This window comes from Argiope bruennichi, chromosome 7 (assembly GCF_947563725.1).
Source record: "Argiope bruennichi chromosome 7, qqArgBrue1.1, whole genome shotgun sequence".
NCBI classification, from domain to species: Eukaryota; Metazoa; Arthropoda; class Arachnida; order Araneae; family Araneidae; genus Argiope; species Argiope bruennichi.
This window is the reverse complement of record NC_079157.1, coordinates 119,888,574-119,904,160: the sequence shown is the minus strand read 5'-3', so window position 1 is coordinate 119,904,160 and position 15,587 is coordinate 119,888,574. Positions and strand designations below refer to the sequence as shown.

At 31.5% G+C, this 15,587-nt stretch overlaps 1 protein-coding gene across 4 annotated transcripts in view; it reads left to right on the top strand.

Annotated features, from left to right (window-relative positions):
* Positions 1-15,587, top strand: part of LOC129975781 (talin-2-like) — a 108,635-nt gene that overhangs the window by 20,618 nt on the left and 72,430 nt on the right. Inside the window, exon 1 of one of the 4 annotated variants that reach the window (XM_056088999.1) lies at positions 330-460. The exons of the other annotated variants lie outside the window; for them this stretch is intronic. The gene's annotated coding sequence lies outside the window, so the exon portion shown is untranslated. Of the gene's footprint in view, positions 1-329; positions 461-15,587 lie in introns of those variants that run through there. 4 annotated transcript variants of the gene reach the window in all.

Sequence of the window (15,587 nt, the reverse complement as noted above, 5' to 3'; positions counted from 1 at the left end):
ATAAATTGCTCCGGTGCCGTTGAAAAGTTTAGAAGTAACCGAATAAATTTCATAGAATTAATAGGAAAGGGAGAGTAAAACGAAAATGATATGCGAGCATCCAAATTCCTCTTCCATCCATTAAATTTTAATCATGAACTTGGCAACCACGCCAACTTGTTGTGGAACTTCATCCCCAAGAAGGAAATCCATTTACTACGCCTCGCCCACCACCCTCGTGACGTCACGATTCCGTGGAAACCAAATTGTCAAATATCGTCTGCTTGCATAGTGAAAGATGACATCATACGGAAAAATGATCAGTTTCAGGTTTATACTACGCCGCTAGAGCGCGCAGTTGCGAAAAAGACAGCCAGGTGCTTCGATTGTGACGTCATCATTAAAAGAGTGCTGTCACCCAACCGCTTGTCACCAGTGGTCAGTCCATTACTAATTTTTTTTTCACACTTTCGACTGAAGGGTATGTTTTTCTTACCATTTTTCTTTCTTTCTTATTTCTTAATTATAGAGTTGTAAATGATGAGGATTTAATGTTGAGTGGCTGTAATTTAGTATCTTTTTTTTTTTTTTCCATTTGCTAAAATGTTAGGCTCTAATTTTCTATATACTGAAGTGGAAAAATATAATTATTAATGAAAAGATGGAGCTCGATGATAAAGGCTGTAATTATATCTCATTATGTTTCCCCCCTGTTATTCCAAAGTTATCTATTCTTACGTTGTTTTTTTTTTATCCTATAGATGAGGAGTATCCTTTTTTGCTCTCCTTATCCAAAAACATTTTCCTGTTTTTTAGAATGAGATTGTTTATTCATTTTAAGTTTGTATATCATTCTATTTTTTTTTTTTTTTCAATACTCTTCCACTTTTGTTTTCTATTTTTACTTTTTCTTACTAGAACTATACAAATCAGAATACCAAAAATCTCATCCTCGAGATTTATGTAGATCTCCAGGTTCCAGTCTTTCTCTTTCAAAAAGAGAAATTTTTAGTCGTGTTATGTGAACATGGGAGCTCAAAATTTGTAAAAGCATGATTCCTCATGCGTCGTTTCACTAAAATTGTAGATAAATGGCATAGTAACGATTTTTTTTACTTTTTTTTTTTTTTAAACTTTTATGAGACATTTTTAAGTCAATTCTAATATTTGTTTGCCTATCACCCAGGCAAAATTACTTACGATTATGAATTCTGAGTAACTTCCTTTGTAGTAATATCCAGCGAAATCGAAGGTATAAAGCTGTTGTTGTTTATTAACATAGAATTATTTAAAATGAAAATGTTCTTCTGAGAAGTGTTAATATGACATTTTTTTAGGAGTTTTGTTTCATTTTATATTCCTATTTTGTCTCACATAATTTGCATGTCACCCTCGGTTTTTTTTTTTTTTTGTTTGTCTGTCTCTCTCTCTCTCTCTCTCTGTGTGTGTGTGTGTGTGTGTGTGTGTGTGTGTGTGTGTGTGTGTGTGTGTGTGTGTCGAGAGTTTTTTTTTAAATGTGTTTTTATTGCACGTAATATTTAACTTTTTATAGGCACAGTTTGCTTAACAGAAAATATTTGTGTGCATGACTCAAAATATGTGAAATACATGATTAAATACCCAGATTCCCATTAAATCTTTTAATCGCATTAAAATTTAAATTTCATTTTTGGAATGAAAATACTTTAAGTGAAATGTTAAGACTATTATGATTCACGAATTGTGGTGACTAATTCTTCTACAAAGAAAAAAGTTTTCATTTTATTCCATAATTGGACATTCTGTAGTTCTTTCTAACATTGGTCATTGTAGTAATTGGACATTCTTTATAATGGCAACAAGGTTATAAAAGACAACCTGTTCACTTTCTACTCTGGAAACAGGTGCAGACCTTGACCGTTTCGACAGATTTTCACTGATAATATAAACAGCATGGTCATCGCGAAATGATATACAGCCATTTGTTTCATTATCATTTTTATCAATATTTCTGATATTTCATTCCAACCAAATGTCTGCGTATGCATTATTTTATGCGCTCTGTATAAAAGATTTGTATATGTATTTTTTGTATAATTCTCAGTTTATAATAATAACAATGCTTCACTTTATCTTATTTTTCCTATAACTGATATGTTATAAAATTCCCATTTTTTTCTTATAGTTATAGTTTGAGTTTGTTTGAGGTTTTATGGCGCAAGAGCCATGATTTTGACCATACTGCGCCAATTCTTATAGTTATAAGTTAATCCTAAAGAGAATCTTCGCATCTTTTCAGTATACGTTTTTAAATGATTGTGCTTATGCCGTCGTCAGCTATCTGCTGTTTTTCATCAATGAATTTAAATACTACTGCCTGCCTTGCTGATAAAATGAATGTTATCTCTTTTCCATATTGGGAAACCACGTGAAATTATTTTTGTTATCTGTGAACAAGTGTCCCAGGCTTCAAACATGCTGATAAGTTAGTTGTCTGACGCTGGTAGCTTTCTCGTGATATTAGACAGATACCAGGCTGGGAATTTAAAAATCAGACAGAATAAAATTTGAATTTCAAAAGCAGAGAAACGCATTTTTTTTTTTTTTGTCCGAATTCAGTTGCTAGGCTGTTTCGAAAGGGGGAGGAGAATTGTAGAATCTTATGTAAGAAGTGCATGTCAACTTCCGCGCAGGTTGTGACGGAAGTGGTAGGCTGCGTCATTCCAGTGAACCTGAACGTGTTTACTTTTTAAGTTGTTTGTGCGATTCGCTTTCGATGCAGTCGACGATGACTCGGTGGTTAGAAAGGCCCTTTCCGAGAAAAACGTTAGTCATTTGATTACGTATGGATTTTGCGTTTCTCGTCTTTTGCGAAATTGGTTTTTTAATATTTCTCTATAATTCAATTTTGTTCCGTATTATAATTTTGTTTTAACTGAAACAGTGCTATGAGTACCGAACATTCTTTGTAATGTGATTTAACAAACCTTCTTTATTTTCACTTTTTCTGAAACAAAATGCTAAACCAATCATATTTTTCATTAGATGCTTAGCTAATTATTTACACAGAGAATTGGTTTAAAAAATTGCATATAAATTGAAATCTATAATTTACGTTTTATTTATGGAAATATATTTGCAATAAGTGCCGTTAATCTGTACTAAGTATTGTTATTTGTATAATTTAAAAAAATATATATACATGTAAACAGTCTCTGATTCTTACATAATTATTTTTTTCAATTTCATTAAATTCGATATATATTAGGTTTTCAAGTTCATTGAAGCTATATCAAGATAAATATCGTATTTTCTAAGAATTTGAATTTTATTTGCAGGTCTGGATATATCTGACACGTCTTAAATCGGTATTCTTGTGCAGTGTAAATTAATTTCTTTCGTGTAAAATTATACAACTGGAATGCTTTATAAATTAAGCAATATAAGTGTATGTATCAATGAGTATAAATAATTCAAAATTTAGATTAAAACCGTGACCTTGTCTGAACAGAAGGCGGATATTTAGTTTCGCTCCTAGACTCGTTCAGCCTCAAACTTCATGCTGCTTAGGATTACTAAATTGGTCAGTAGCGTTTCTCAACCAGATAACGTTGATTACGAATTCTATTCTTTGTGGAATGGCTCATTTGCTCGTGACTTTGTGTGACATAGGAATTAGATAAATAATAAAAACAAATTTTATTATCAAAACTAGAAAACTTTGTACTGTCTGTTCCTTAAAAATAAATCCTTACCGATAAATCCGAAGAGTTATCAACGTTTTTGATGACTTTTGTAAACTTCATTTCAAACGCATTTTTATTCTAAATTATTATCTGAGGTTATACTTCTATTTGTATGAACATTTTAGTTGTATTATATTATGAGCGAATATTTTGGAATTTAATCGTGTGAAGCCTATCTTAGCATTTAAATTTTCGAACAGCAATCCAGCCTTTACAGCTTTCCACCTTAGTTTCTTTCCGAAAGTTATAACAAGTGTGAAAGTAAAAATATTTTGTATTCAGTCCATTATATGGTTTCGGCGAAATTTTTTGAAGTGAAGTGAGGTAAGGTGAAGTGAATCATATATTGAGAAAATTATCTTAGAAATATTTTGTCTAGTTCCGCTTGGCCTGATTTAAAATTGTTGGCCTTTGATGTGCACGCATACCGACGGATTAATAAGTTATATTCATTAATTCAAGTAAGTTAATTGATTAATAATTCATAAATAATCAAGAAATAAAATAAGATTTTGCGAAGACCATTGTAATGGTAAAAACAGTTACAAGCAATTATCTTCCTGTCCTTGTTTTAAACCAGTAGTCTTTTTATTATTATTACTATTGTTATTTTTATTATTTCTAGCCGATAAAAACTATGCACAAAATACTGTCTGTCACGAGTCAAATGCTTTTGACGATTGCAATTTGTTTTTTTTTTGGGGGGGGGGGGGATGAAGCTGGAAGTCATATTAATTGCTTCATGATTCAAATAGTAATGAAATCGACGATAATATTTGTTTTGAAGGTAATCTCTAATGAAATGACATTGTTTATAAATAATTTATTTTAATTGTTAAAACTGTATTTTTGACAATACATATTACTCTAAACGATACAAAATATTTCTTACTTTAGATTGGGATTGGTTACTCTAAAGGATAATGTAATTTTCTCAAACCAAAAAGTATTATCCAGTTTTTTAGGTCATTTGATATCACTTTTTTGAAGCAGATAAAAGATGGTTTGATGATTTTTTTTAAAAGGTAGTCAGTCACCTTTCCCATATAATTAGGATAAAAATATCGATTAGTGAATTTTATAATTTGGCTTAATACCGAAAAAAGGTCTTTTATCTCTAAAGATTTAATCGTTGCCAATGGCTAGATACGCATTTTTTTTAAAAATCTATCTTGTCTGTTAATTTTAGTGATTGCCTTGGCACTGGCAAACTTTCAAATTGTTTCTGATGGTAATCGCGTATTTTAAAATGGATGTTAAATGTATAAAAAAAGGAAAAGGAAAGTGATGTGAATCAGAGTTTCATTTGCAGACACTTTTTTATTTTTCTGATAATTATTTATTACAAAGAAATTTTCTGAGTAAATGTCTGTTTAAATTTTATTTGAAATTTTGATTGATACCGATGTTTTTATTTTATTTGCGATATAATTCTTCTCCGCCTTTTACTTTCATCTATAGAGTATATTTAAAAAAATTTCATTATATCCCGTCTCCTGTCTCCATCACTTTATGTAACACCTTTTTTTTAAATGTTTATCTTACTACCCTTGCAAATTCCGGTTTAAAAAAAAATCTCCAAAATGCGTGTTAAATAATGAGATGTACGAAAAATAATACGACATGCTACTGTAAAGCTAAATGGTTGGATTTTAAGATGTTTGTACCCATGGTTTTTTTTCATCTCTCCCCCCCCCCCCTCCCCTTCTCCACAGAGACGTAGAAATACCTCAATTAATTTTTTGGGGGTACTAAAGAATGCGTGCAGTCGGTTCGTGTCCGAATCGGCCAAGGCAAATGGAATTTTCTGTTTCAAACAAATAAGTAAACGAGCATTCAGTTATACATTTATTGATTTAAAAATACTTTTTATGATATTTATTTGTTATATTTTAGTCATTAGTGGAATTTCTGTTCAGAATATTTCAAAATAAAATACAATTTTCTGTGGGCTTTATTTTCATTACTCCTTATTAAAAAGGATATTACATTGATAGATTTATCCAAGTTCGATTTCTGATAATATCTTACGAGTTTCACGCAATATTAAGTAAAACTTCTTTGACGTAATTTACCCGTAAATTGTTTTTATTTTTAAATGGATTTTTTTTAATGTTTAAATAGAATTTTTAAAGTATTATACGCTCGAATGCAACTTTCAAGTAAAATAAATGTTTCAAGTGGAAAAAAAAAATAATTAAGGAACTGAAAAAATTAATGTAGATTGAAACATGATTCTGTAAGTTTTATTTATTAGTTTTGTTAAATTTAAATGAAATCTTTATTAAACAGAATGTTGGCAAAAATAGTTAAGAATATAAGTATTGAATATGAAAGAATGGTTTTGAAAATTCTTATGACTTTAACCGGGATTGGCGCACACTGGGCCTTCTAAACTCGAGGGCTTTAAAAATATCACAAAAAAAAAAAAAAAAAAAAAAAAATCAATCGCCCTCCCAAGTTTAAGTAGTTGCAACTATGTATTTAGAAGCTCACCGCAGGCATTTCGGCAATTTTTTATTTATTTAAAAATCCCTTGGAATAAATGTTCTTGCCTCTGAAATTCATTGCTTACCCTTGCATGTCTGTTGGATTGTCAAGAAAATGGTTGCAGCCAAGTTTTATTTTGAATTCAGCAATATAAATTTTTCTGTTATTAATAAGTTATATACTTTTAAATCGAATACCTGTCTTTTTTTTCAAATTTTACAATGCAATAATCTTTAAAATTCTTTTTAAAACTTCTTGTTTAAAATATTTATAAAGAAGGTTAATAAGTTTTAAGTCATATTTTTTTGAAAACGATTCTTTCGTATTTAGTGCTTTTATACAACTAATGTTTTCTGTAGCAGAAATGTAATTCATTCAATGTTGTATTAAGAAGCCCGATGTGAGTTCTCGAATAAGTGCAAGAAATACGCTTCTTAGTAGGTTAATTATTTTTTTATACGATGGAGTAATTCCCCATTTTTTAAGAAATCCTGTTTAAAGATACCTGTTGATATTTATATAAAAGTTTTGAGCTTCACAAAGTTATCCTACCAACATTTTCATTTTTTCCCCATTGTTTTAAAAATACCAAAGCAATTGATTATAAAATTATGTATTACACTCTGCGCCAAATTTCAAATTAAACAACAACAAAAAAAAAAAGGTTGTAACTGGTCAGTGTTTTAATGAGAAGGGCAAAAAAAAAAATATATCAATCCCATTTTTCTAAAATAAGAAGCTGCCAAGAGCTGTAAGTGCGATTCGCCGAAATCTTTCAGGGAAAGAAGGGGGGGGGGGAACTTTCAGAGAGAGAGAGAGAGCAGGTAATAGCTACTACAGAGTTTGTTTAAAAATCCAGAAGAAAGAGTTACTGTCGCGTGTTTCTTTTCAAGTACACCTAATGGCGTGCGTGGGCTTATTTTGTAACAAGGCTATTGTTCCGTTGAAATAGGGAAAACCCTTTTTTATTCTGGGAGCTCCCTCTCTTCACTGTAACTGTAACCTAACTACATTTCTCCCGAAGGTAAATGGGTAGGTGGATAGATAGGTAGTTAACTGCAGCTGCTTCCCAGAAATTGGAACAGATTGATATTTGAATATCTATTCGACTTGCAATTACAAACAAACAGCAAGCTTTCTTCCACTTTTTTTTTTTTTTTTCCTATTTTTAGACATTTATCCTAAAGCCCCATGATTACGAAAGCCATAAATCTATAAAACTTTAAAATATTTGTGTCTGATAAAATGGCTAATGATTTATTTTGTGTGTGTTTTCGTTATTATTTACCTGAATACATTATCAGGATACAAAAATTATTTATTTGAATATATTGGATTGAATAAAAATCCACGAGCGTTTTACAGATTTACTTAATTTTTTTTAAAGAAGAATTCTTCCATTTTTTGACGAAAGAGTTTTTTAGAAGAGTCACGGGTGTTAATTTGAGTCACAGGGGGGGGGGGGGAGGGTATTAAAATAAAAAAATTCTCTTCGAAGTAATTTAAAACATTTTGCAATTCAGTGGAACTTTGTTTAACGAACACAATTCGTTCTTGAATTTTACTCTTACTTACGTACACACTCGTGAAGTCAAATTTTTTCCGTAGAAATCAATGTACATTAGGGCAACGCGCTCCGTCCGCTTTGGCAAAAAAAAAAAAAAAAAAAAAAAAAACAAAAAAAAAAAAAAAACCAGTACAGAAATTTCTAATAATGCAATTAATTATTTGTAATGCGTGATTTTTTTAATTGTTTAAAATCATTTTTTTAAAATTACACTTCAAAGTTTGATAAAAATGAGACACCACATTATTGTTAAACGAATATACTGCTGTCATAGCTACTGCTTTTTTGGGCAATGTTTTTCAACATCCGATGCAATCATTTTCCATGCATTCAACATTTGCCCGATTTCACCGGAAGGTTGTCGTTCCGTTGCGTTTATTTTTTCTTATCCTGACCAAATCCTCCTTCATAACTTTTTACTTTGACATAGAATGCAGCGTTATAAGATCATCGGTGGTTCTGATTGTTCTGCCACCAGCTAGCTCATTGATATCATTGCTATCAAACTCTAACCCCGTTCATTTTGGCCACCGAGAAGTAACTCTTCTTTGCATGATGATGGAAATTTCCATAACATTTGGTGAACAAGAAATTGTACTCAAAACTGGTGTACTGTAAATTGGTTGTTGCTGGCAACTTTTTTCACGACTATTTCGTAATAAGGAACGTAGCTGTCAAAATAATAATAATAATAAATGGCACAATTATTAGCGGATTTTCATTTGTCATTTCGCTGTTTGTTGTGGTTGGAAGAAACGCGAGATTTCTTGAATATTTTTTATAATATGTTTTTTTTTTTCTCCTAATAAAAGCGATAATGATGGAGAAATTTAGAAGAGAGGGACATTGAAGACTCTGTACTGAGCTTAAGATGTAAATTTGCATGATAATGGGTATTTCTATCGTACTGAATTTTAATTATATTGCATATTTATACTAGGATTTTTTTAAACATTTTCCCTTTAATCTAGAGCATGAATTATAATATTTGACCCTATTTATGTCAAAAAAAAAAAAAAAATCATGCAAAGAAGAGTTAAGTCGCCGATTAAGGTTCCATAGGTGCTTGCTTAAACTCTTCCGAGTCGCTTTCGACAACGATTTCCAGCCAAAATTTCTTCTCTGTAAATATAAGGGTTTTCTTTAAATAAGCACTGAACGCAGACGGATACAAGCCAATCCAGCATGTTATTTCATGGTGTTCGCCGGAGCCTCGCTCGCTGAACGAATCAATTTTTTTACATTTTGTTTTGCTGTTACGCAAAGTACTTATTAAGTGAGGTTCGACTTTATTTCTGCTTAGTCTTTTAAATTAAAAAGAAATAAGTGACATTGAAATGTTCTCTCATACACCTTTAAATATATTCTCCGCTTCTTCCTTTTCCAGCCACACAGAAATTATAAACCTAGGACATGGCTATGAACGACAAAAGTGCTCAAATTTCTATTTTTAGAAATCTGCACAGAAGCTTCGTTGTATAAAAAATAAAGAGAATAATGCATTTTTTTTTGGGGGGGGGGATCTCTGGCTGATCAAAACCAACATTTTTCTCAGAATAAGCTCTTATAATAAGTAATAAGCTCACATACCAAATTTCATTTATCTTGAGTTTTTATGTTATTGCATTTACATGCATGTGAATGTACAAACCGATAGATGGTCAAACATTGAACGAATTTGGTTCAGAATTGGATACGGATCAAATTTGATCATTCTAATGTTTTGCATTTTGTAGCAATGGTATTTATTCATTTGTACTCGAACAGACAAGTTTCTGTGTGTCCGCGATTGATCGTCTATGTGGTTTCATTCAAAACTTGATTGAAATCTAAATATTTACTGTGAATATGGCAAAGTTCATTTATCTAGCACAAAAAAATTTTCATTTATAATCTCAAACCAGCAGACATAATTCTATTTTTTTGGAGAGGGGGGGGGGACTCGGGGAGGTCCGTGAAAATTCGTAAAAATCGTGATGTTATTTACATTGTATACACACTCAGTTATATTGCTTTGTATACTTTATATATATAAAAATAGGAACTTTTTGTAAACTTGACGTTCAAATTTATTTTACGTTATCGTAGCTAAATATTGACAGGATAATACGGTTGATATTTTTTATTTATTTATTTTACCTAAGAATTCGCTGACTTCAAAGTAGTATTTAGAAATGTTCGCCTTAAAAGCTCGGATAAAGATCTGGCATAATCTTAATGCTGTTTGTTTGTATCTTCAATTATTGATAGTTTTAATCGTAAGAAGTCTCGGCGAAAGTTTTTGGAACTCTAATGAAGAATGAAATGCTAAACAAGTCCTATTCAAATTGTTATTCGATCTATTTACTTCTTATTTTAAATATGTCATTTGAGTTGATGTTGCTTTAATTTTATTTCTTCTTATCATTCTGTTAGTTTTTATTTAACTAACTAGTATTTTGTAAGAATTGTATAATGCAAAGCTCATCGTACACCAAATGATTTCATTAAACTTTACACTGTACAGTGATTTATATTTTAATCACTACCATTTTTACATATTTTAAAATAATCACATAACATCATAGTCGCAATAAAAACGTGAACTTATATTCCATTAAATATCTTGCATTCTCACGCTTTTTGTCTCTTACACAATATGCAATGGATTCCAGAATCGTCGTGACTCATTCGATTGTATCACGTCTTCATGAGTGGATTTCCTTTTTACTTTGTCGTATGCAAAGAAAAAGTGATGTAATCGTCAAAAATTCGAACACCAGATTTCAACGTATCTCCATATTTCTGACCTTTCCGAATCCGGTAATGGAATTATGTCTGTCTGAAAACACGATAGCACACAAAAAGAATTCTTCAATCTGGACGCATGAGATTTAGTATGTGGCCCTTTTACCAAAATTGTAGATTTCTATCACAATTTGAATGAAATCCTTAAGCGAGGAATTCATCTATCCAAGTGGAAGAGGACGTGATAACTACAAAATTTAGAGATATAAAAATATAATTTAGCTTACAGTTTTGGCATCAAAATTGTATATCATTATTGAACTTCAAATCAAATCTGTCAAAATATTGACTGTCCGTCAGGCTCTTAACTCTCAACATGTAAATCCAAAAACGCAATTATTTTAGTAAGTGATATTAGTTATGGAATTTTGTTAGTAAAATCGTAGCTCTGTGTCAGATTTTGTTTTCTTTTGTTCGAAAAATGAAAAGATGCTCCAAGTGTTTATCTAATTTTCTTCACCATACTGTGAAGCACAAAACGCTTATGTGCGGAACTTTAAAAATAAAAATCTGAGTACTCGAGGCTTTCACCTTTTTGCCGAAGATACAAATTTATGCGGGAGGGGGAAATTGCACGTTTATTAGGAGATATGCAAGAAAATTTCAAATTGACTACGTCCGCTGTATTTGTTTTATAAAGACTTAAAATAATTTAATAATTGTTTAAGTTACTAACACATTTTTGATCTGATCAAGTTAAATAAATGAAAAGATGATTTCGATATTAATTTTTTTTTCTTGCGTTAGTAATAAATAACATTACACTCCCGAACTTCCGGTTCGCGGCTATCCGGTCTAGTTTTCTTTCATCGTAATTAAATGAAGAAGTCAAGGGATTGCAGAACCAGTCATTTATTAAAGACTTTTTCGAAACTTAAAAACTGTGTGTTTGACTCTTTCTTAGGGGGTTGCCTTTTCAAATCTGTGTAAACATATATCAATTAAAAATAAAATCCATTTGAACCAATTTTCTTAAGAACTGGACTTGTGATTTACGTTACTGTCTTGTTTGTTTCCTGCATTTAAATTGGGCATTACAGAATTCATTTTAAAATGCGAACCATTTATATCTTTTAACTTACTTTTTCTCAAATAAATTCTTGAAACATGCAGTGCAGTATATAAACTACCAATCCAGAGCTTTCTATTTTAATTCGACACGTTACCGGCCACTGCTTCTGTGATTCACTGGGCCGCATTCTATTTTGCTTGAGGTAAAGAGAGGGCTTAGTACTCAATAAGAAGTGTGAAAATACGTATTATAGCATTGTGTTTTGGTATAAAAGCTTTGTCTTCTGGTATTGGTTGGCAAAGAAATGAATTCATAGAACTCCGGCCTATCCGGCTTTTTTGGTGTCCGGCCTGCCCTTCCGCCACATTAGGCCGGATACTCTGTAGTGTACTATATACAGTTTTTGTTGAAAAAGACAAATATGCGATTTATGGTTAACATCCTTTAAGAGAAATTTGACTTGTAATTTATTAAAATGAGAATTTGATGCGAACGGGTGAACTAAGATCTAGGAATCCCTTCAGTACATTTGCAGCTTTCTGTCTCATATTTAAAAATTGAAGGCATTTGTCTCGGAAGCTGTTTCTTTCCGCAACTTCGAAATCAGCTTGCACCAACCTTGTGCGTTATTTATTTTCTCCGGAAAAAGCTGGTGACGTTTCCGGGTGCGTTGGTTTGGCTGCTTTCCTCTGTGCCGCACCCTCTGTTTGTTTGACCTTACTCGAGGTGTATTTTCAGTACTCACTCGTCAGCTCGGGACTTGGGGCTTTACCTGGCTTCAAGATGCCGGGCAGTTTATTTATTTTTATTGGGGTAATAATAATAAAAATTGCTGTGAGATTTGTTCTAAGTTCTGTTGAATGAATTTTAAAAAAATATTTTTAGAACGTGAGGCATAATTTTAAACAAGGAACAGACTTTCTTAAATTATGGGTTCTGAACGCTAAATGACGCCGTAAAAACGTGCATAACACAGCCGATTGCACCGCGAGTATTCTAAAGCAGTGTAAGTAAAAATTATAGAATAAATGCATTAAATGTTTTTTTTTTCGGGTATCGTTTTATTTGAATGCTGTCAAAAATGTTGCATTGCGAACTTTGTTATTGCTAATGTAAAATAGATCTTTCCTTCGTATGTTTTAATTGTGCTAAACGTTTTAATTTCATGGATAAAATACGGAGTGAATTAACCATGTTATGAGAGGGATGAATGCATCTTATTTTGTTTATACATCGAAGTGAGCTCGTGGGAAAATTTAAAATCGCTAAGAAATCCCGAGTAGGGAATTTCTGTGGAAACTTAACCCTTAGCACTCGGTTGGTGCCTCTCATTCAACATTCAAGACGGTGCATCATTTTGAAGTTTTATTTATTTATTTTTCAATTTTGATTGTTAAAAACACCTACGGAATGGTAAAAAGATGTAGATTACTTTTTCAGGGAAATTCAACTTAACACAATTGTATGTATTTATTTCTCGGAACAATAAACAAGCCCTTGTGTTAGATGAATAATTGTGCATCGGATTACTTTTCTGAGTGTAAAAGGCTAATTTTTAAATAATCTCTCAAAGTTATTTTTTTTCTTTCGGAATTACACTTAAAAAAAATGAGGAATATGAAAAATTTATTTATCGTTAAAATCATTGTCGACATTTTTTATGAAAAAAAATTAATCATTTTGCGTTATTGTGGCATGAGTTCGGCCATGATCATTCAATGAATTTCAAGTTGTGACTTAGTGGAATCTTTGCGATTTTATTGCCACTGAAAGAGATTCGAAACGAAGTATTTCTCGTATTTATATAGGGCTTATTATTTCCTTGCTTCGATTGATAATTATGTAGTGATAATTATTTGATATGTCCGCTTAAAATAACAATCTTTATTGGGATGATATATTGTGTGATCATTTTCCTTCTTGATTGCTTTATTTAGAAAGCTTACTTATAAAATTACTTTATTTTTATTTTTTTATTTATTTTTGTCTAAAAGAGAACGGAAAATGCGAAAGAGAACATCTTTAAATACTTTTTTTTTCTAGTTGTGACTATTTGAATATAATCTAGTTGGGGGGTTGTAGACATATTTGAATATAATCTGAAATAATATCTAAGTAGAATAATTTGATTTTTTTACTTATGTGCTTAAATATTTTGAATAGTTGAGTATTCTACGTAATATGATAAATTTTAGTCCTTTAAAGATACGCCGTGAATCTTTTAATTTCTAATGAGTAATGTGAGTGAGGCGGTAACATGATCCCGAAATGAATATGCTATTTCCAGCTAAAAAAATCGTTCATTTTATGTCATTATCTAGAATTTTTATACAGTTAAGTTTTTAACTGAATGCCAAACATATAGGCATTGTTTTGTATTACTGAGGGAAGGGGGACACATCCCAAATATGGTATGTTAAGTTAAAAGATGTAAAACTGGCTTTTCCTTGTGCTTATCCTTGTTGCCACGAAGTTTTCTTTAATTGTTGAACGATTTGTATCTTTTTTTTCCTCTACACTTTAAACTTATGTATTACAGTATAGGTTTCTATAGAAAGGACAGTATCTCTTTATTAGGTACAATATTTTCGAAAACTAGACTGAAGATTTTTAATAAGATTTCTCCCAAGGGTGGTTACATTAAAGTTTATAATCACTGCTGTATTTTTCATGAACAATTCATATATCATTGAATGTAAAAAAATAAAATAATCATAAATAAAAAAAAATACTAAATAAAAAAAATCTTATGTAATTAATATTCTCTTATCTCACGAAATAGGATCTTGAGTGAATTTTGGAACACATCTGTATTCTTATTCGTTGGTTACATTATTTTTCTCTGCAGTTCTATTTCCCATAAAATCTTTGATGCAGTACTTCATGTTCAGCAATAAATGTCATATAAAATCTACTTTTTTCGCTTTCAATGCATGCGCATTTTATATTGGTAGGCCACACAGTAATTTTGGCCTACGAATTCGTGACCTAAGTTTTCCAGTCTTTTCCTGGTTAAACTTTACAGACTACTTTTACCTTGCCTTTTTTTTTTTTTTTTTGTATTTTATTTTGTCATTTACAAGGCTTTTTACATTTGGGGCTGGGTTTACAGCTCAATTTCGTACGGAAAAAAGAAATCTCAATATTGACAGTGCTGATGTCTATATTTCGCTCTATTTTAGGTTTTACGCATTAAAAAACGGTATGAAGTAAAAGTAGTTATGCAAAAGATTACTTGATTGGTGAAATTTTTTTTCGATATTTTGTTCTTTATTCATTATTCTGAACAAATCTTCATTTCTAATTGTTTTATATGTGGCAAATATTTTTTTTGTTTTTTGTTTCGGCTAGTAACTTTCGATATACTTTTTTGTTCCAACTTTTAATACCTTCTTCGCTTTGAAGTTCTGTATATTTACAATTAGATCGCCAATTTAGAGTTTTTTCCTGTTTAGTTCTTTTAGTTGTTAATCAAATATCTTCATATAGATAGTGTTTTTACTACATTAAATAGGTTTAGGTGAAACAATGGAACTTTTCACTTCACTTCATATAAAATACAATTTTGTACACCCAAAAGAGATGTGTCTAAAAATAGACTGAAAGCACGATTCGGCGACTGGATTGTTGGAATTGGTGGCGACTGTACCCTATTCTGATTCGCGACTTTTATGTGGCGCCTTGCAACTCCTCTGCGGTAAAATGCGATTCGCCTTATAAGGGCAAATGCTTTCTTGGAACCTGCCTCCCCCTCCCTTCATTTCTTTATAAAATATCTTTGTTGCCGAAAAAAAATACAAAACATCTTTTGCATGGAAGCAATAAATAAAGACTAGAACATTTCTCTGCCACCCCCTTTATCTGTCGTCTGAGATTTTTTATTTTTTTATTGCAAATTGCCGCCTCCTATTGGTCGGAGGGATACTGTCCAGTGGCAATGCTTGGGTCCAGGGGGGTGCCCGACGTGGGATGCGCCCCTGCTCGGTCATCCCCGCCCCCTCTTCTACGCCTGCGCATTGCGCCCTCA